This window comes from Triticum aestivum, chromosome 4B (genome assembly GCF_018294505.1).
Source record: "Triticum aestivum cultivar Chinese Spring chromosome 4B, IWGSC CS RefSeq v2.1, whole genome shotgun sequence".
NCBI classification, from domain to species: Eukaryota; Viridiplantae; Streptophyta; class Magnoliopsida; order Poales; family Poaceae; genus Triticum; species Triticum aestivum.
The window spans coordinates 547,956,993-547,978,343 of NC_057804.1; the positions used below are offsets into that span (position 1 = coordinate 547,956,993).

General features: G+C 42.4%; 1 pseudogene; it reads left to right on the forward strand.

Moving 5' to 3' along the window:
* The first annotated feature begins 394 nt into the window (after positions 1-394).
* Positions 395-854, forward strand: LOC123095177 (54S ribosomal protein L19, mitochondrial-like; annotated as a pseudogene).
* The last annotated feature ends 20,497 nt before the right edge of the window (positions 855-21,351 follow it).

Sequence of the window (21,351 nt, forward strand, 5' to 3'; positions counted from 1 at the left end):
GGCCCTCTCCTCCCTGCACCCCGCTGCGACCGGCTCGCGGCCTTCCACCCCTCGCCGGTGAGCTGCGGTGGTCCTCCACCGACAGATCCAGGCCACGGCAGCCCCCCCTCACAATGCCCCGCCGCCAGATCCGGTGGCCCATGCTGCCCCTCCGCCTACCAGCAGGCGCGGCCTCCCCGTCCACTCGACGGCTACCACGGGATGGTTGGCGGTCTCCCATGGACTTCTCCCACCTCTGTACTCGTCGGCCGCCGTGCCCACAACCGCCCCGCCATCCTTTTTGGGCCTCCCGTGGTCTGCTTCTTCAAGCCATCGGTGGCGGCGCCGTGCAGTCCACTGCATTTGTGCACGCAGCACACCCATCTCGCATCGTGCATTCCATGCAGTGCAAAAAAGCATGGCAACACTGAACGATGTGGCGACAAGGAAACCCATTCTAGCGGCCATCCTTCTCCTAGCCCCACGCCACCTGTGGGACCAGCACTGGGGTTCTACAGGCTAAATCTGATGGCATTCTGCAAGGACTTGAACACGAGGATGCAGAAGTACAAGGCGGAGACTCCGACGTAGGTCACGCTGACCGCCTACAAGGAGAGCACCTTCGAGTTCGTGGTCAAGTCGCTGTCAGTCTCATGGTTCCTCAAGAAGGCGGCGGGCATCGAGACGGCGAGCAGCCGGCCGGGCCACAACATCAACATAGTGACATCCCTCTCGCTCTGGCATGTGTACGAGATCGCCAAGCTGAAGTAGGCCGACCCGTTCTGCAAGCACATGTCTGCTCGAGGCCCTGTGCAAGTAAGTCCATCATCGGCACGGCCAAGTCCATGGGCATCTAAATTGTCAAGGATCTCTGAATGTTGCTTTCATCGATTTGCTTTGTTTTTTAACTGACCTGGAAGGCTAGAAGGAAGTAGAGCAGATTTCTTTGCAAGGAGAAAGAAACTTGGATGCTCTATCTATTCTATCCAAAGTGGTTGCCTAATAAGTTTGTTGGCACATCATGGTGCCATCTGTTTTTCATCCAACGGCTCAGTGACAGAGTGCCTTCAACTGAAACTGGAAAACAAAACAGGCACCTACCTGACGGATTGCGGCCTTGTACTCTTCTCCACCTACCGATGCATGTGTGCTTGCTGTAGATTTCATTTGTATTTGTTGCACGAGCCTTTCTTTTCAAACGAATGAATCTTTGGTCACATTAGATAAGAACCACCACATCTCTGGCAATATTCTTTCTAATCTATGTATTCTTTCCTGTTTCTCTTCTGCTAGTACATCACAAGGTGAAGTGTCTTCGGGATTACTTTGGTGCCAATTTGCTTGGTTTCATCACAAGGTCAAGGTGAACTGTCCGCTCCTCGCACCTCTACCTCGCCACCGACAAGAACGAGAGGATCCCTCTCGAGTGGCTTGGAGTACCATGGCTGGCTGTGTGCGTGCAGTTCCGAGGGCGTCGACATGTCGTTCACATTTTTTTGTTTTGGAGAAAAAAATCTCTAGTGCAGTGCTGTTCGATTTATTTGTTCCCGAAAAGAAGTCTAGTGCACTGCACTTTGCTTTTTTTAGAAGGCATGCAGTGCAGTTTTACTATTTGCTTTCATGCCGGCCAGATTACTGGATTTTAGCAGAAGATGAGAGAACATCAAAAAACACGTGTATATATAGTATTGATTTTTTCTGTTCATTGTGAAGATGCTTATTGTTCACATTGTAAAAAAACCCAAAGAAGACAGTTCATTGTAAAATTTCCTAGGGAAACAAAAAGAAAAGCAATGTGGTTCGCTTTCAGTAGTGATGCGGTTCATTTTTGGTAGTACCACGGATCACTTACGACCAATATGAAGTGCAAAAATTGTGTCAGAGAAAACATTTTCCTAATGTGGTTCACTTTTGATATTCGTGTGGTTCACTTGCCCTCGTCTTTGAGGTCCACTCGTTCATAAAAAATGTTGAAAAAAAGACAACAAAAACTCGTATGAGAAAAATAACGTCTGACAAAATAAATTATGCAGCTCGCTTGCCCGTCCAATGCAGTGCGGTTTTCATTCTGAAGCAGTGCAGTCGGCCGTGTGATGTTGTTCATTCCGCAAGTGCAAAAAAATTGTTACGGAAGCGGAAAAAAGTAATGCGGTTCACTTCTTGATAGTGTTGTGGTTCATTTACACCCGATGTGAAGTGCACTCTACTTTCTCGTTTTAAAAAAATTATGTTTGAATAAAAGAAACCATGCAGTTCTCTTACCAGTGTGATGCAGTGCGGTTTTTCATCCGTTGTAGTGCGGTTTTCAGTCGGATGAAGTACTCACGTCAATTTGGGTGTCGCGAAAAACAGAGTGTCCACATTTCGGTAAATTCGAAATTCCTCTTCAAACATAAAGAATTAGAGAGAATGTTCTATATGAAAGAGTTGCGGATCATCGATATATTTCCAGCGTATCATTTGAATCATTCCGACCAGCGGTTTGCAAAAAAAATCGCCAAAACGGCTGCTGCCACTCGTCGTCCGCCGCATGATTTTCAAAATTAACTTAAAACCGTAAGTAATTTCGAAAATATTTCAACATATGAAAGTTGCGCCTCGTTCGTAGATTTCCAACGGCGTATCACATGCCTCGTTTCGACAAACGTTTCAGAAACTGGAGCGAAAACAGTACCGAAAATTTGAAAAAAATTGAAAAATAGAATTCCGGGATTTAGTAAATTTGAAACTGCTCTTAAACCGTATGGAATTAGAGAAAAGTTTATATATGAAAAAGATGCGCCTCGATGATATCTATCCAAGGGCGTATCATTTGCTTCATTCAGACGAGCGGTTTAGAAGAAAACGCGAAAAAACACTCGCTGTCACTCGTCATGGGCCACACCATTTTCAAACTGCTCTTAAACCGTGTGGAATCTCGAAAAGTGTTCAACATGTCGAAGTTGCGCCTAATCCATAGATTTTCAATGGTATATTACACGCCTCATTCCGATAAACGATTAAAAAATTAGAGCAAAAACAGTACCGAAAAAATAACACGTGCAGTTTTTTCCGACGAGAAGTTCAATCGTGTGAGTACTGCAGCACACTTGGTTCAAAGAATGACGTGCACTTGAGTTCAGCGTGCAGTGTGGAAGTGGTGTGCAGAATAGTTATTCTGCTAATATTAGCAGAATAGACCGTCTGTATACAAATTTTCCCTACTACCGGGTGTAGTTACTCCCACTTTTGTTTCATACGTTCTATGTACTATCTATTATATCGGAGAGTATGTACGCGTAGTATGTAGTATATAAGAATGTTTAGGTAGTATATATACTACTTTTTTGGTAGTATGTATCATATTTTGCGCATACTTTATTTCACGTACAAATATGTACGTATTCACAAACACAATAAAATTATGAGCTCCCTTGCCATTTTTTCATATAAATCACTTGGGAGTAACTTAGATATAGTATATGAACATACTAAAAATAATAAAGTAGAGTATATACTACCACATGATAGTATATGAGAAATGAGTGTAGCTACACCCGATAGTAGGATGCATTTTCCCTATATATATATATATATATATATATATATATATATATCATAAACAATAGCTCATTTCTCATAAACTTCTCATGATCAAGTAGCAAGCAATTCACATGTTATGGTTCAATCAATGCATTCTCTTGAAACTTAACAACCTATATTCTTAGTCACCAAGAAATTGCAATGCATCACATTTTCAACAAAGTCTAAGTAAGAGCTCCACATACTCAATTATCATATACGCTTCTATGATTGCTAATACTCAAAGAATACTTTTTGAACAAATAACATCCATCGAACATAGAGAATGATAGGGGCTCAATGTTTCACCTCCCAACTAATTTATCATAAAGATAATTGTCAACAATAATAATTCATGATCAAATATATTTAAATCGACATATGTGTCTGGATCTTTCCCCACCACGCGATGCTTGCCAACTAAAGAATAGTTGAGTTTGAAATGAGAAGGAATACTATTGACTCTTGCATTAAAGTAAAAACTGAAAAGTAAAAGATAGGCCCTTCGCAGAGGGAAGTAGAGGTTGTCACACACTTTTTATTTTTGGATGTGCAAGCTCTTAATGGAAAGGAACGTCACTTTTATATTGCCCCTTATGATACCAACCTTTATTATGCAGTCTGTCGCTATTATTTCTTTGCCATCACAAGTTCGTACAAAGCTTATTTTCCCTTACAATAAAAGATCATACATATTTAGGAGCTATTTTTATTGCCTTTTGCACCGATGGCAACTTACTTGAAGGATCTTATTCAATCCTTAGGTAGATATGGTGGCCACTTATGGCAAGAAACTGGGTTTATGATTTTATAGATGCACGAGTAGTATTTCTACTTATTCTGAAATTTTGGCTAGCAAAGGTCCTAAACAAGCACCACATGTTGGAGGATCCATAACAATATAACTTCTATGCAAATATACCCAAACATAACTCATTACATTGTCTTCCTTATCCAACTTCAACTAACTTATCAAGTTTGAAAATAATTAATGGGTATTCACAATCATAAAAGATGTCCAAGATAATATATTTGTATGTGAAAGTACTTTTCCTTATACTAATCGTTCATGAATTTCTTGTATGACCAATATTGTGATTGTCAAACTTCAATAGATTTTACTATCTAAAACCAATGTGAAACTACTACTAGGCCTGAGGCAAGTATATGAAGCACATATAATTTCAAATTTTTTGATATTCAATTCATTCAGCAATTCACTCTTAGGATATAAGGGAACAACGAGAGTAAATGATAAACTACTCCAAAAAGATATAAGTGAAGATCAAATGAGTAGTTAAATAATTAAGTAGCTATGTGAGGAATCTCTCTCATTTAAAAAAATTCTGATGTAAGTATTTTGTTCAAACAACAAACAAATATAAGTAGACGCGCCAAGCAAAACACATATCAAGTCTTGAATAAAAATATAGCTCCAAGTGAGGTTACCGATAATGTTGAAGACGAAAGAGGGGGTGCCTTCCGGGGCATCCCCAAGCTTAGAAACTTGAGTCTTCCTTGAATATTACCTCGGGGTGCCTTGGTCATCCCCAATCTTAGGGTCTTTCCAGTCCTTAATCTCCTCATATTGACATCTCACCCAAAACATGAAAACTTCAATCACACAATACTTAATAGAACTTCATGAGATGCTTTAGTATAATAAAACAAATCATTCACTTGGATGCTGTCAAGACAAGGTTCATAATTGTTTCCACATAATAAGTATTGTACTCTAACATTTCCACAATTTATATTGAGCAATATAAGCCATAGAAACTATAAAACAAGCAAACTATGCATTGAAAAATGAATGTGTCAAAAATAGAACAGTCTATAATGATATGAATAAGCACCATACTTATGCAACTCCAGAACTTCTGAAAAAATAAAAAATCATAGACAATGTGTATTTCAACCATGTGTAAAAAATTGAGATCATCTTCCAGTAAAATATAGGAATTTCTACACTCGACGCAAAAGTTTCTATTTTTCACAGAATCGACTCAACTAGCATCCACACTATCCCAAGGGCTTTACTTGGTACTTTATTAAACAAAAGCTATAAAACACGATTACTACAATATATTAATCATGTGAACACATAAAAAATATTAGTATAAGTATTGGGTTGTCTCCCAATAAGAGCTTTTCTTTAACGCCTTTTTAGCTAGGCATGATGATTCCAATGATGCTCGTATAAGAATAATAATTGCAACATGCAAGAGAGCATCATGAATCACATGGAAAACCCATTAAGCCTAACCCACTTCCTATGCATAGGTATTTTGTCAGCAAACAATTTATGCAAGGAAGAATCAACTAGCATAGGAAGGCAAAACAAGCATGACTTCAAAACTTTCAACATGTAGAGAGGAAACTTGATATTACAAAGATATGTAAAAGCATATGTTCCTCTCTCATAATAATTTTCAGTAGCATCATGAATGAATTGAACAATATAACTATCACATAAAGCATTCTTTTCATGATCCACAAGCATACAAATTTTATTACTCTCCACACAAGCAAATTTCTTCTCATTCATAGGAGTGGGAGTACCATATGAAACTCGGATACTATAAATTATTTCCACATTAAAAGAGTAATGTTCAGTAAAAGGGTATTCATAATTATGACAGTAATTATCACTACTTTTCATAACATAAGTATCATCACAATAATCATCATAAGTAGCAACTTTGTTGTCGGTGTACTAGAGTAGGGGTACCCTAGTATCCCGAACTTGTGCACGGGCAGTTGCAGCACCCCGCGGCAAGGCTTGCCGGGCGACCGCCAAGGTCCTCCGTGGTTCCTTTGGAGCCATTCAAGAACAAAGCATTTAAGCTCAGGAGACAAGGCCCCGGCAAGAGGAGCTTGCCGGGAAGGCCAACCAAGGCATTTCAAGGAACTTGCCGCGATGCGCCGCGCGTCCCGGCAAGGCCCGGTGAGCGACAAGCTTCCGGACCCGACAAGACAACGGCCGCGGTAAGGCGCTTGCCGCGGCAGGCTACCACTCTGTACCCACGCTCCAGCACATCCACCAACGTGTCCCTCTGGGGGCCTTTCCAGGCGCGCGTGGCGGGAGGCTATGCAGCTAGCGGTGCGCGGTGGCATGCGAAGCTGACAAGACTGCCATCATGGCGAGCGGTGGCGCCCCTGACGGTCCCTTTTTACACTGTTTGGGCGACGCAGACTGGCATTTAATGTCTTTGTCCCCTGCCGTCAGGGTTAGGTAGGATGCACTGTATAGGTAGCTGTACCAACCACCTCTCTTTTTACATTTTTACCCCTGTCTACTTTGCCACCTGTCGGTGACCCCTTGAGCACATAAAAGGAGGCCCATGCGCAATGTAGGGGGGGTTCGCTTCGCTTCGGTTAGGGACCAGAGAACACCCACGCTCGGTCTCGTGTGTACTGTAGCACTCAGCGCTCCCGAGCAAGAACACAATACAATCAGACAAGCAGCAGTAGGAGTATTATCTCTTCGGAGAGCTCCGAAGCTGGGTAAACTGCTCGTGTGCTTCGCCTCGATCTGCTCTTCGTGCGATCTCCGCCCCCCGCCGAACCGAAAGGGGCCACGGTCCGCCGGCCCCATAGGTGTTCGTGGATCAGTTTCCCCGACATTTGTTCTCATCATAATCAATTGAAACCTCTTCCAAGATAGTGGACCAATACTAAATAAAGTCGTGACCTCTCCAAATCCATTTTTATCATTATAATAAGATTCAACACCATCCAAAATAGTGGTACAATTATTATCTAAAGTTGACACTCTGCCAAACCCATTTTCATAAATATTGCAATCATGAGGCATGTGATCATCATAACAAATTTGATCATTAAAAGTAGGGGGGCTAAAAAGATCAACTTTATTAAGCATAGCATCCCCAAGCTTGGGAAAACATTAATTGAAGGAAATAAATTCTTAATCATGTCATTCTCATCAAACATAGCACCCCAAAATTGTGGCTTTGCATATCATTAGAATAATCACTCTTTTCATTAATAGTATGAATAGCACTAATAGTATAGCAATTACTAGCGTCATAATTTCCAAGTTGGTGCCAAAAACATTCTCACATTATAAGAAGTTTCACTATATTCCCAATCATAATTATCACAACAAATAATAGGCATAACAAAATCATCCTCCATAGTTCCTTCGAACACTGTGCCATAGGACAAAGAAGCAATATCATAATCAAGTGTATCATCTTCCACAATTATATTTGATTCATCCTCATGAGGTGCAACAATAATAGGAGCAACTTTATTTGGGAGAGATGCCTTTTTACCTCTACATTTTCATGTTTTCTTCTTATTCACCACATCATGTGAGGGTTTAATCAATTTTTTTGAGCTTCTTATTGATGAGATTGGTTGGGTAGGAAGCTCCTTCTTGTCACCTATTTATCGCGAGAGATAATAGGAGGGAAAGTGGAAATCTTTACCCTTTCATTAGCATTCCTTTTGTATTATATTGGTTTTCACGTCTTTCTATAGTTGGCAATATAAGCATTCTCATTGCAATTTACCACGCAAAACATATAGATTTCCTATAGACTAGTTCCAGTATAGTCTTAAAAATGAATGTTTCAAGCCAACTATTCTTATGTGTAATTCTTCACACCCCAAGAATAGACAAAGTTCAGTTGTGATCAAGTTATTCCAATATTTGGCCAAAATTCGATCATGAAAATGTATGCATTGGAAATTAAGATGACCAATCCTATTGCAAAGTTCACAAGTAATGGGATGAAGAGAGCATAATTTTGTAGAAAATTCATCTATCACTTTAAGCTACCAATTGGTTTTATCATGTTTATGCTTCTTACAAAATATATCATCCCTATAAGGCATGTCTTCACAAACTATATGCACTCCACACATATTGACATGCTTATAAGAAACTTTTTTATAATGACTAGTGCAATCATCACTAGTATTATGGACATTCATAGCAAGCATAATAACAACACTGCAATCATGCTCATCATTCAAAGTATTTATTTCAAAAGATTTATTGAATTCTTTTTCTAACGCTTTGGCACAATTTTCCAATCCATCATTTTCAAGAAACACATCAAAAAGATAAAGAACTTGATGCAACTTCAATTCCAGTTTTTGTAGTTTTCTTTTATAAAACCAAACTAGAAAATAAACAAGAAACTAAAAGATTCAATTCCAAGATCTAAATATATACCTTCAAGCACTCACCTCGCTAGCAACGGCACTAGAAAAGAGCTTGTTGTCTACTATGCAACCTTTTTCTTCTAGACTCTGTTGCACCTCCAAGCACGGAGTTTTGTAGGACAGTAGCAAATTTCCCTCAAGTGGATGACCTAAGGTTTATAAATCTGTGGGAGGTGTAGGATGATTATGGTCTCTCTCAAACAAACCCTGCAATCAAATACAAGAAAACTCTTGTGTCCCCAACACACCCAATACAATGGTGAATTGTATAAGTGCACTAGTTCGGCAAAGAGATGGTGATACAAGTGTAGTATGGATAGTAGATATAGGTTTTTGTCATCTGAAAATATGAAATAGCAAGTTAGCAAGTGATAAAAGTGAGCACAAATGGTATTGCAATGTTTGGAAACAAAGCCTAGGGTTCATACTTTCACTAGTGCAATCTCTCAACAGTGCTAACATAAATGAATCACAAAACAATCCCTCAACGTGCGACAAAATATCACTCCAAAGCAAGGTTGTCAGAATCACGATTCTGTTATACGATTCTACGACTTTAGGATCCAAACTAACCCCTCTGATTCTACGATTTTACTTCATAGAATCAACATTTCTACGATCTTGATAGTGAAGATTCTATGATTTACAATCCTACCATCGGAGCTCTGATCCGATTCAAAATCGCGATTCTGACAACCTTGCTCCAAAGTTCTTTTCTAGAGGAGAACATAAGATGAAATTGTTGTAGGGTACAAAATCGCCTCAAAGTTATATTTTCTGATCAATCTATCGGGCCATCACTATAAGTGTCACAAACATCCCTAGAGTTCGTACTAAAATAACAACATATGATATGCATCAACCAACTCTAATGTCACCTAGATACTCAATGTCACCACAAGTATCTGTGAATTTATTATTCGATATGCATCAAATAACTTCAGATTCATAATCTTCAATCCAACACAAACAACTTCAAAGAGTGCCCCAAGGTTTCTACCGGAGAAAGTAGGACGAAAATGTGTATCAATCCCTATGCATAGATTACCCCAATGTCACGATAATCCGCAAGTTGAATACCAAAACATATATCAAGTGAATCAATAGGACACCCCATTGTCACCATGGGTATCCATGTGCAAGACATACATCAAGTGCTCTCAAATCCAAAAACTTATTCAATCTGATAATAATGAAACCTCGAAGGTAAAAACTCAATTCATCACAACAATATAGAGAGGGAGAAAATAGCCTCCTGATGTGATTTCCCCCTCTAGCAAGGTGCCAATGGAGATCGCTTTGGTTAAGAGGCTTACAGCAGCGGAACAACTCATCTAGGTCAGCTTTTGGGGGTTTTGGAATTTATAGGAACTTTTTGCATCAGTTTCACGTCAAGGGGGCACGATGGAGCGATAAGCTTAGTAGGCGTGCTCTGGGGCTGGGCGCACCCATCAGGCTTGCCACTTCCTCATGAGGTTTCTGGTCCTTCCTCGAAGCTTCAGGGGTCTCTTTTTGTCCATAAGTAATCACCGCAAATTTTTAGCCCATTCTGAGAACTTTTATTTCTGCACAAAAAACAACACCACGGTAGTTCGACTGAAAACATCGTCAATCTGGGTTAGTTACATTCAAATCAAACCAAAACCATATAAAATTGTTGTGAACATGGCATGAATACTTCATAAATTATAGATACGTTGGAGATATATCAGTGTTCATGTAGACAGATGTGCTTTGAAGGGACTCGGCGAGGTTGCTTATGTCATTGATGGATCCCTGAAGACTGTAGATGTCTGAGTAGTGGTGTTAGCTTCCTCATGTCGTGCTTCCTCTTGAGGTTGCTCTTCCTCTTCATCGATGACGAGTTATGCTTCATCAACTTGTTCTAGTTTATCGGCCTCTTGGTCATGCATAATCATTGAATGATTGTTGTAAATGTTGTCTATGAATTGCTAGGCTTGTGAGTTTGATTGCAATGTACAACCACGCTAAAAAGCTGCTCAAACTTTTTGTACGTGTGAAACTTCAGCAAACGAGGTTAACACTGTGCGTCTTGAGAATAATGCTAGGAAGTATTGTTTTGCATGTTCATCTAATGCAATTGATACAAGAATTCAAACTAACTGGTCTAAATTCATTCAAACATGATCGGATTTCATATAAACATGCCAGATTTCATTACATTTCAGACATTCTTCAACTAAAAAGTGGTGCCCGTCCAACTTTGTAGGTATAATTAATTTACCTAATATATTATCTTCGGTGCCCATTCCCCATGTACGGTTGAGACCCGAAAACTAAAGCTTCTTCTCCAACTCCACCTTGCCGCTCTCTAGCTCCGCCTTCGGAGCCAGGGGAAGTGAAGCCGTCTGACTCCACATTGCTACCAAGAAGCTAATTGGCCGTTGATGTTCAACCCACCAGGCTTGGCTTCAACCGGAGGGGAGGAGCAGCGGCCTTACTTGGACCTGAGCGGTGGCGACCTACCGTCTTCTACTCTTCCTCATTTTATGTGTGGCGCAGCCTCGTTGCTGGTGTTGTGGGACCTCGGCGGAGCCGGTCATGTCCTCTGCCTCGTTGCCAGTGAGGCATGGCCTCGCTGGAGCCGGGAATGTCCTCTGCCTTGTTGCCGGTGGGGTGGGGCCTTGGTGGAGCTGGCGATATCCTCCGCTTCATCATAGGTCTCGCCAAACAGCACCTGACATGTCTTTTCGCCCTCCTTGTAGGCGGCCATGGCGTCAGCCACCTATTGGCGGTACCGCTAACGTGCGAGGCGGCTCTCATGGGCTGAGCGGTACAACTCCAGCAGTGCATCCTGCTCCGCGGTGATCTGCTCCTCCGCTTGTAGGTGCTCTTGGAGGAGCTGGTGGTTCTAGGCGGCGGCGGCCTGCGCCTCCTAGAACTGCTCCTCTCACTTCTCCCTCACCATGTCCATGTATTGGGCATGGGCCGCGTGTCATTAATGTGGATGGCAGACGAACGAGAATTGTGTCGTTTGAACACGAAGCATTCGCATGCATCGAGAAGCAGCGCGAGCAGCGCTGACCATTTCGGGTGGGAAGTTCACACGGGCGAGGGCGGGGGGGGGGGTTGGGTGGGCAAGGGCGATCAGACTTGGGCTTGGCAGCTGTCCGGTCCAGCAGTCAGACATGTTGGCTCTGCAGTGAGCCTGCCGAGCTCAGCGACGATGACCAGATGATGGACGAGGCTTCCGACCAGGAGCCGGCACCACCGCCCGCATTGGTTCCTGACATGTTCCCATAGAGCAGGTGCAGCCACACTTTGACGCCCGAATGGAAGAAGAGCTACCAGTGCTGCTGGAATTTGGCATTGCAGCAAGCGCAGGAGGACGAGTGCTACAACCCTGTCTCTTCAATGAGCAATGGCTCACAAAGGGACAAATTGTCGGTGAACAGGCAAACGACAATGTCGTCACGGACATGGGGGGTGATGATCCTGACTTCCTGAATGAGCAGCGGATGTTGTACCAGAACGTCCATAGGGCCCGTGAGGTCCTATCTGTCATCCTTCACCTTGTTGCGCTCGTCGTGGCGCCGCCGTTTCACGTTGTCAACATGGTCAACTAATGGAAGGAATTAGGAGATGACTGTACATGGAGAGGATGATAGTAGGGACCCACCACGACCATGACCATACGCAAGCAAGTGCCTCCATTACTACAAGAAAAAGTAAAACCTCCACCTAATGGTTTCATGACATCTGGGTCCCAACCCATTATCAACGTAGTCAATAAAGGAGAGAATTGTACAAGGAGCGCCTCACAGTAGGGACCCAGTAGCTCATGCAGTTTTGTTAGCGATATTTTTCATTGTTGAGATGGAGCAGGGTATCACCTGAGTTGGGTGGTGGTTGTGGCCCGTGTACCCCAAGCTATTATTTTATTTTGACCCAATATCCAGCCCAAGGGGTTTTTCCTTTTTGAAAAAGACTAGCCCAACTTTATTTTTTTTTTGACCGAATACCCAACACAGGCCAACTTGTTTTTCTCCACCCGGGTGGTTTGCAATGGTAAGGAGGGATGCCTTCAGCTTTCCCAGAAGATGGACTTTAAGTAATAATAAGTGGGTTGTAAATATAAAAAAACATAGCAAACTGGTAATTAGTTTTGAAATTAGTTTTTTTACATATTTTGAGATTTTTAATTTCATTACATTTTTTGTTGCACGCGCAAAATTTCATTGGATTTTAACCTAATATAAATTTATTTTGAAATTATATTGAATCTGACTCGAAATTCTGGGATAAAAATAGCTTGGATCTCACCAAAATGTGGGAAAATTGGTTGAATTTTTTAACCCTAGTCCTGGCTAGAAAATTGGTTGTAATGTTCACAAACAGTAAATGGGCTGCAGTAAACTCCATAAGAATTAAAAATGGGATGTAAATTATTAAAAATAGCAAATGGGTTGTATGTTGTCCGCCATAGATGCGATGCTGACTTGTTGGCCTACTAAGTTGATGCGTATGCAAGGCTTTGTCAACTTATAGTCAACATATGATTCTAGCAGCAGTGGCCGGATGTCCATCCAACGGTTGTTGTAGTTCGTCAATCTCAGATCTTCTTGCTTCAGTCGCCCAAACCACCAAAGGTGGGACCACCTACTCCTGCCTCCCATGGCCAGCTATGCTACCGCGCAGACCTCACTAGCCCACCCTACTCCCATCGATGTCCAGGCCATCCCTCTACTAACCCACACCTCATGTTATTCTCCAGCGATGGCAGCCTCACACCGCAGCCAAACCAGTCAACCCTTGCACTCCCCTCCACGTGGGCATCCACTACTCTGTCTTCGCCGGCTCCTGGTTTTTCCCTTGCTAGGCCTCACCAGCGTCAACCATGTTGGTTCTCTAGGCGCGGTTGGTCAATGTGGTCAACAAATGACAGCCATCAGAAGAGGGATGTACATGGAGAGGCTGATAGTAGGGATCCACATGGTCCATGGCCGCACTAGCCTCCTTATTACGCGAAATAAAATGATTCCTGTCCCCGACAGCTGGGACCCATGAGCTACATCTTCGCATGCAAGCAAGTGCTTCATTATTATGTGGGAAAAAAAGTTCCTCCCCCTGACAGCTGGGACTCACTAGACACATCTTTGCATGCAAGGAAGTACCTCCTTATTATGGGCAAACAATGATTCCTCCACCTGACAGTTGGGACCTACCAGCTATATCTTCGCACGGAAGGAACTACCTCCTTATTACGCAGGACAAAAAAAGCTTACTCCCCCTGACACTGGGACCCACCAGCTACATCTTTAGATGCAAGGAAGTGCCTCCATATTACGTGCAAAAAAAAAAGATTGCTCCCCTAATACCTGGGACCACCAGCGATATATTCGAATGCAAGAAAGTGTCCGCTTATCCCCCGGCAGTTAGGACCACCAGGTCGAAGAGTACGTACCATTATTTGCCTGGTCACAAATGTGTACGTACATACTGGTCGATTGGTTTCTCTGCGTCCATGAACCATGGGCATGTAAGGAGCGTCAAGTGTCATAGTAGAGCCCCCCGACATAGTAGTTCAGGCACCCTCGTCTAAATCATGTACACGTACATACAGCCACGCTGCAAAAAATACAACCACATACATACGTATGTGCGGGGTCTGGAACGTGTAGTCATGCATACGTACGGCTAGGGCTCGTGTACATGGAGAGGTAACGAACGGCAGCCACGGTGCCCTATTCATCGGCAGCCAACCGGCTAGGTCTGAACGAAGAAACATCGTCGTGTTCATCGGGAGGCAACCGACTAGGTCGGAATAAGTCATGTTCATCCGGAGCAAGTCAGCATGGATGGAACAGCCAAAATAGGGTCTTGTCCATCGATCGGGATCTGGCATACCGCAAAATGGAGGAAATGGGGTTCTCTTCGACCGCATATGATCGAAACAGGGTCCTCTTTATCGGGAGGGGTATGGCGTACCGCAAAACAAAGGAAACAGACTTCTGTTCAATCGCCTACGGTTGAGACGGGGTCCTCTTGATCAAGAGGGGTCTGACGTGCCGCAAAACAGAGGTCACAGACTTCTCCTCGAGGGCCTATGGTTGAAATGGAGTCTTGTTCATCGGGACGGGTGTGGCGTACCACAAAACGGGACTCCACGGGCTACTGTTCATCCATAGTCGACTTCCTCCAGCCTCCACCAGCTACTGTTCATCGACCATCGACTTCCTCCAGGCTCCACCGGCTACTGTTCATCCATCCTCCATGTGGTCATGTTCATCCACCACCAACCGGCTGGGGTGTGGCGGCCTCCTAGGGGTCATGTTCATCCAGCGCCAACTGCCTACACGGCTGGGGTCCTGTTCATCCATAGCCAACCAACCAGCTAGACTCACCACACGTCTCGACTGGTTCTAGTATGTATCTCGCTTGCGACAGCAACATGCACTGTTCATTCAAAGGCAACACAACCGGCTAGCAACGTCTCGCACGGGGGCTCGATCAGCTTCAGTAAGCAGCAAGAAGGTGTTGGGGAACATTGCATGGAAAACAAAAAAAATTACACACATGCAAGATCTATCCATTGAGATGTATAGCTACGAGAGGGGAGACTGTGTCTATGTACCCTCGTAGACCGTTAAGCGGACCCGTTTATCAACGTGGTTGATGTAGTCGTACACCTGCATGATCCGCCCAATCAAGTGCCGAACGTACGGCACCTCCGCGTTCAACACACATTCATCTTGATGACCTCCTCCCCCTTCTTGATTCAGCAAGACAGGAGAAGTAGTTGATGAGTTCCGGCAGCACGACGGCGTGGTGACGGTGGTGATGCAACTATCTTCGCAGGGCTTCGCCGAGCACTACGAAAATATGACCGAGGATGAATTAGAGGGAGAGGGGCGCCTCACACGGCTTGGAAATCGTGGTGTGTGTTGCCCCTCTCCCTCCACACATATATATAGGTGGGGGAGGGGAGGCAGCCTAGGGCACCCCAAGGGAGGAGGCGGCCGCCCAAGGGCGCCTGCCTTAGCCCCCCTCCTTTACTTCCTTGTGAGTGGAGGAGAAGGTAGGAGGGGGGCCGACGGCTCCTTGCCTTAGCCCCCCCCTTTCCTTCCCTATAGGGCCGGCGGCCAGGGAGAGGGCGTACCAACCCCTTGTGGGATAGTGTGTGACTCCCCTTGGCCCATTAGGCCCATATACTGCACGTAGGTCTCCCGAAACCCCTTCCGGTGATCCGATGTATACCCGGTGCATTCCGAAACCTTTCTGGTGACCAAATAGCATCGTCCTACATATAAATATTTACCTCCGGACCATTCCGGAGCTCCTCGCCATGTCCGTGATCTCATTCGGGACTCCGAACAACATTCGGTCACCAATTCACATAACTCATATAATACTATATCGTCAACGAATGTTAAGCGTGTGGACCCTACAGGTTCGAGACATGACAGAGACACCTCTCTAGTTAATAACCAATAACGGAACCTGGATGCCCATATTGGTTCCTACATATTCTCCGAAGATCTTTATCGGTCGAACCTTTATGGCAACATACTAATTCCCTTTATTTGTCGGTATGTTACTTGCCCGAGATTCGATCGTCGGTATCTCCATACCTAGTTCAATCTCGTTACCGATAAGTCTCTTTACGCGTTCCATAATACATCATCTCATAACTAACTCCCTAGTCACATTGCTTGCAAGCTTCTTGTGATGTGTATTACCGAGAGGGCCCAGAGATAACTCTCTGATACACAGAATGACAAACCCCAATCTCGATTCATGCCAACTCAACTGACACCTTCGGAGATACCTGTAGAGAATCTTTATGATCAACTAGTTACGTTGTGACGTTTGATATCACACAAGCTATTCCTCTGGTATCCGGGAGTTACATGATCTCATGGTCGAAGGAATATGTATTTGACATTAAGAAAGCAGTAGTAATAAACTGAATGATCATATGCTAAGCTAATGGATGGGTCTTGTCCATCACATCAGTCTCCTAATGATGTGATTCTGTTATCAAATGACAAATCATGTCTATGGTTAGGAAACCTTAACCATCTTTTGATCAACGAGCTAGTCTAGTAGAGGCTTACTAGGGAGATGGTATTTGTTTATGTATCCACATATGTATTTAAGTTTCCGTACAATACAATTCTAGCATGAATAATAAACATTTATCATGAATAAGGAAATATAATAATAACAACTTTATTATTGCCTCTAGGGCATATTTCCATCAGTCTCCCACTTGCACTAGAGTTAACAATCTAGTTCACTTTGCCATGTGATTAACACCCAAAGAGTTCTAAGGTGTGATCATGTTTTGCTTGTGAGAGAGATTTTTAGTCAATCTGTCTGCAATATTCAGATTTGTATGTATATTGCAAATTTCTATGTCTACAATGCTCTTCATGGAGCTACTCTAGTTGATTGCTCTCACGTTCAATATGTATCCAGATTGAGACTCGGAGTCATCTGAATCGGTGTCAAATCTTGCATCGACGTAACACTTTACAACGAACTCTTTATCACCTCCATAACCAAGAAACATTTCCTTAAGCCTGTTTAAGTCACCTAAGGATAATTTTGACCGATGTCCAATGATCCACTCCTGTATCACTCTTGTACCCCCTTTGCAAGACAAGTGGCAAGGCACACATCATGTGTGGTACACAGCATGGCATATCATATAGAACCTATGGCTTAGGCATAGGGAATGACTTTCATTATCTCTCTATCTTTTGTCGTGGTTGGGCTTTGAGTCTTAATCAACTTCACACCTTGCAATATAGGAAAGAACCATTTCTTTGACTAACCCATTTTGAACTTAATCAAAACTTTGTCAAGGTATGTGCTTTGTGAAAGTCCTATTAAGCGTCTCGATCTATCCCTATAGATCTTGATGCCCAATATATAAGCACCTTCACCGGGGTCTTTCATTGAAAAACTTTTATTCAAGCATCCTTTTATGCTATCCAGAAATTATATATCATTTCCAATCAACAATATATGTCATCCACATATAATATCAAAAATGCTACAGAGCTCCCACTCACTTCCTTGTAAATAGAGGCTTCACCGTAAGTCTGTATGAAACCATATGCTTTGATCACCTCATCAAAGCGTATATTCCAACTCCGAGATGCTTGCACCAGTCCATAGATGGATCCCTGGAGCTTGCACACTTTTTCAGCACCTTTAGGATCAACAAAACCTTCTAATTGCATCATATACAACTATTCTTTAAGAAATCCGTTAAGGAATGTAGTTTTGACGTCCATTTGCCAGATTTCATAATCATAAATTGTGGTAATTGCTAACATGATTCGGATAGACTTAAGCATCGCTACAGGGGAGAAAGTCTCATCATAGTCAACCCCTTGAACTTGTCAAAAACTTTCATGACAAGTCGAGCTTTATAGACAGTGGTATTACCATCAGCGTCTGTCTTCCTCTTGAAGATCCATTTATTTTCAATGGCATGCCGATCATCGGACAAGTCCACCAAAGTCCACACTTTGTTCTCATACATGGATCCTATATGATATTTCATGGCTTCAAGCCATTCGTCGGAATCTGGGCTCATCATAGTTTCTTCATAGTTCGTAGGTTCGCCGTTGTCCAACAACATGATTTCCAGGACAGGATTACCGTACCACTCTGATGTCGAATGTGTTCTGGTCGACCTACGAGGTCCAGTAGTAACTTGATCTGAAGTTTCATGATCATCATCATTAGCTTCCTCTCTAGTTTGTGTAGGCATCACGGGAATGGTTTTCTCTGATGTGCAACTTCCCAATTCGAGAGAAGTACAACTACCTCATGAAGTTCTACTTTCCTACCACTCACTTATTTCAAGAGAAACTCATTCTCTAGAAAGGACCAATTCAAACATTTTGCCTTTGGATCTGTGGTAGAAGGTATACCCAATAGTTTCTTTCAGGTATCCTATGAAGATGCACTTCTCCGCTTTGGGTTTGTGCTTATCAGGCTGAAGCCTTTTGACATAAGAGTCCCATCCCCGAACTTTAAGAAACGACAACTTAGGTTTCTTGCCAAACCATAGTTCATATGGTGTTATCTCAACGGATTTAAACGGTGCCCTATTTAACGTGAATGCGGCTGTCTCTAATGCACAACCCCAAAATGATAAAGGCAAATCGGTAAGAGACATCCTAGAACGCACCATATCAAATAAAGTACGGTTACGATGTTCGGACACACCATTACGCTGTGGTGTTCTAGGTGGCATGAGTTGTGAAACAATTCCACATTGTTTTAAATGAAGGCCAAACTCGTAACTCAAATATTCACCTCCATGATCAGATCATAGAAACTTTATTTTCTTGTTACGATGATTCTCTACTTCACTCTGATATTCTTTGAACTTTTCAAATGTTTCAGACTTGTGTTTCATTAAGTAGATATACCCATACCTGCTCAAATCATCCGTAAAGGTTAGAAAATAATGATACCCACCGCGTGCCTCAACACTCATCGGACCACATACATCGGTATGTATTATTTCCAATAAGTCATTAGCTTGCTCCATTGTTCCAGAGAATGGAGTTTTAGTCATCTTGCCCATGAGGCATGGTTCACAAGTATCAAATAATTCATAATCAAGTGATTCCAAAAGTCCATCTACATGGAGTTTCATGCGCTTTATACCAATATGACGTAAACGGCAGTGCCACAAGTATGTTACACTATCATTATCAACTTTGCATCTTTTGGCATCAATATTATGAATATGTGTGTCACTATGATCGAGATTCAACAAGAACAGACCATTCATCAAAGGAGCATGACCATAAAAGATATTATTCATAAAAATAGAACAACCATTATTCTCTAACTTAAATGAATAATTGTCTTGCAATAAACAAGATCCAGATATAATGTTCATGCTCAATGCTGGCACCAAATAACAATTGTTGAGGTGTAAAACTAATCCAGAAGGTAGATGTAGAGGTAGCGTGCCGACGGCGATCACATTGACCTTGGAACCATTCCCGATGTGCATCATCGCCTCGTCATTAGCCAATCTTCCTTTATTCCGCAGCTCCTGTTTCGAGTTACAAATATGAGCAACCGAATTAGTATCAAATACCTAGGAGCTACTATGATCATTAGTAAGGAACACATCAATAACATGTATATAAAATATACCTTTGTTCACTTTGCCATCCTTCTTACACGCCAAATATTTGGGGCAGTCCGGTTCCAGTGACCATTTCCCTTGCAGCAGTGATGTCTACTATGTAACTTTATTCTTGCAGACTCATGTTGGGCCTCCAAGCGCAGAGTTTTGTAGGACAGTAGCAATTTTCCCTCAAGTGGATGACCTAAGGTTTATCAATCCATGGGAGGCATAGGATGAAGATAGTCTCTCTCAAGCAACCCGGCAATCAAATACAAGAAACCTCTTGTGTCCCCAACACACCCAATACAATGGTAAACTATATAGGTGCACTAGTTCGGCGAAGAGATGGTGATAAAAGTGTAGTATGTATAGTAGATATGAGTTTTTGTAGTGCGAACAATAAAAAAATAGCAAGGTAGTAAATAGTAAAATGAAGCACAAATGGTATTGATGGAAAATGAGGCCAAGGGTGCATACTTTCACTAGGGCAATCAATCAACAATGATAACATAGTTGGATCATATAAGTATCCCTCAAAGTGCAATAAAGAATCACTACCGAGTTCCTGTTAGCGGAGAACAAAAGATAGAAATTATTTGTAGGGTCCGAAACCACCTCAAAGCTATTCTTTCGATCAATCTATCCTAGATTTTGTTCTAAAATAACACAAAGCTATTCTTTTCGATCAATCTAACCAAGAGTTTGTACTAAAATAACACCATATGACACACATCAACCAACTCTAATGTCACCTAGATACTCCAATGTCACCACAAGTATCCATGGGTTAATTCTATGATATGCATCAAACAACTTCATGATCATAGTATTGAATCCACACAAAGAACTACAAGGAGACCCAAAAGTTTCTATCAGAGAAAAGATAATAAAAACGTGCATCAACCCCTATGCATACACTACAAGAAATATGTCAACTTGTGACCACCACTATTAGTCACTGAAAGGTCATGGTTTTTCATTTGCGACCTTCTTGTGACCAAAAACAAAAGGTCAAAAGATGGCGGTCGTCAACTGACTATAGCGACCTTCTCTGTGAGAAGGTCATAGACGTTTACGACCAAAACAGAAGGTCGTTGAACCCATGACCTTTTGTTTTGGTCACTAGCTGTCTGCCCAGGCCACGTTGGATCCGACGTGGCAATCTGACGTGGAAAAATTACGACCAATTCAAAAGGTCAAAAATTAGAATCGGCCCGGTCCAATTGGGTGTTTATATGGGCCGAGCCCATTAATTCAGCCAATTTAGTGTATTTTTTATGTCAATTTTTGTTAGCTTCATGGGCCAAGCCCTACTATTCAGCCCATCAACTTCTATGCACGTTTGGCCTTTCAATAATATAGGTACTATTTTGTGCAGCCCATTTTCTTGTTTACATTCATCCTTTTTATACAGTCAAATAATAATTCAATCTTGGAGTTGGTCCAGTATACTTTTCAGCCCATTCACATATATGCGACCCATA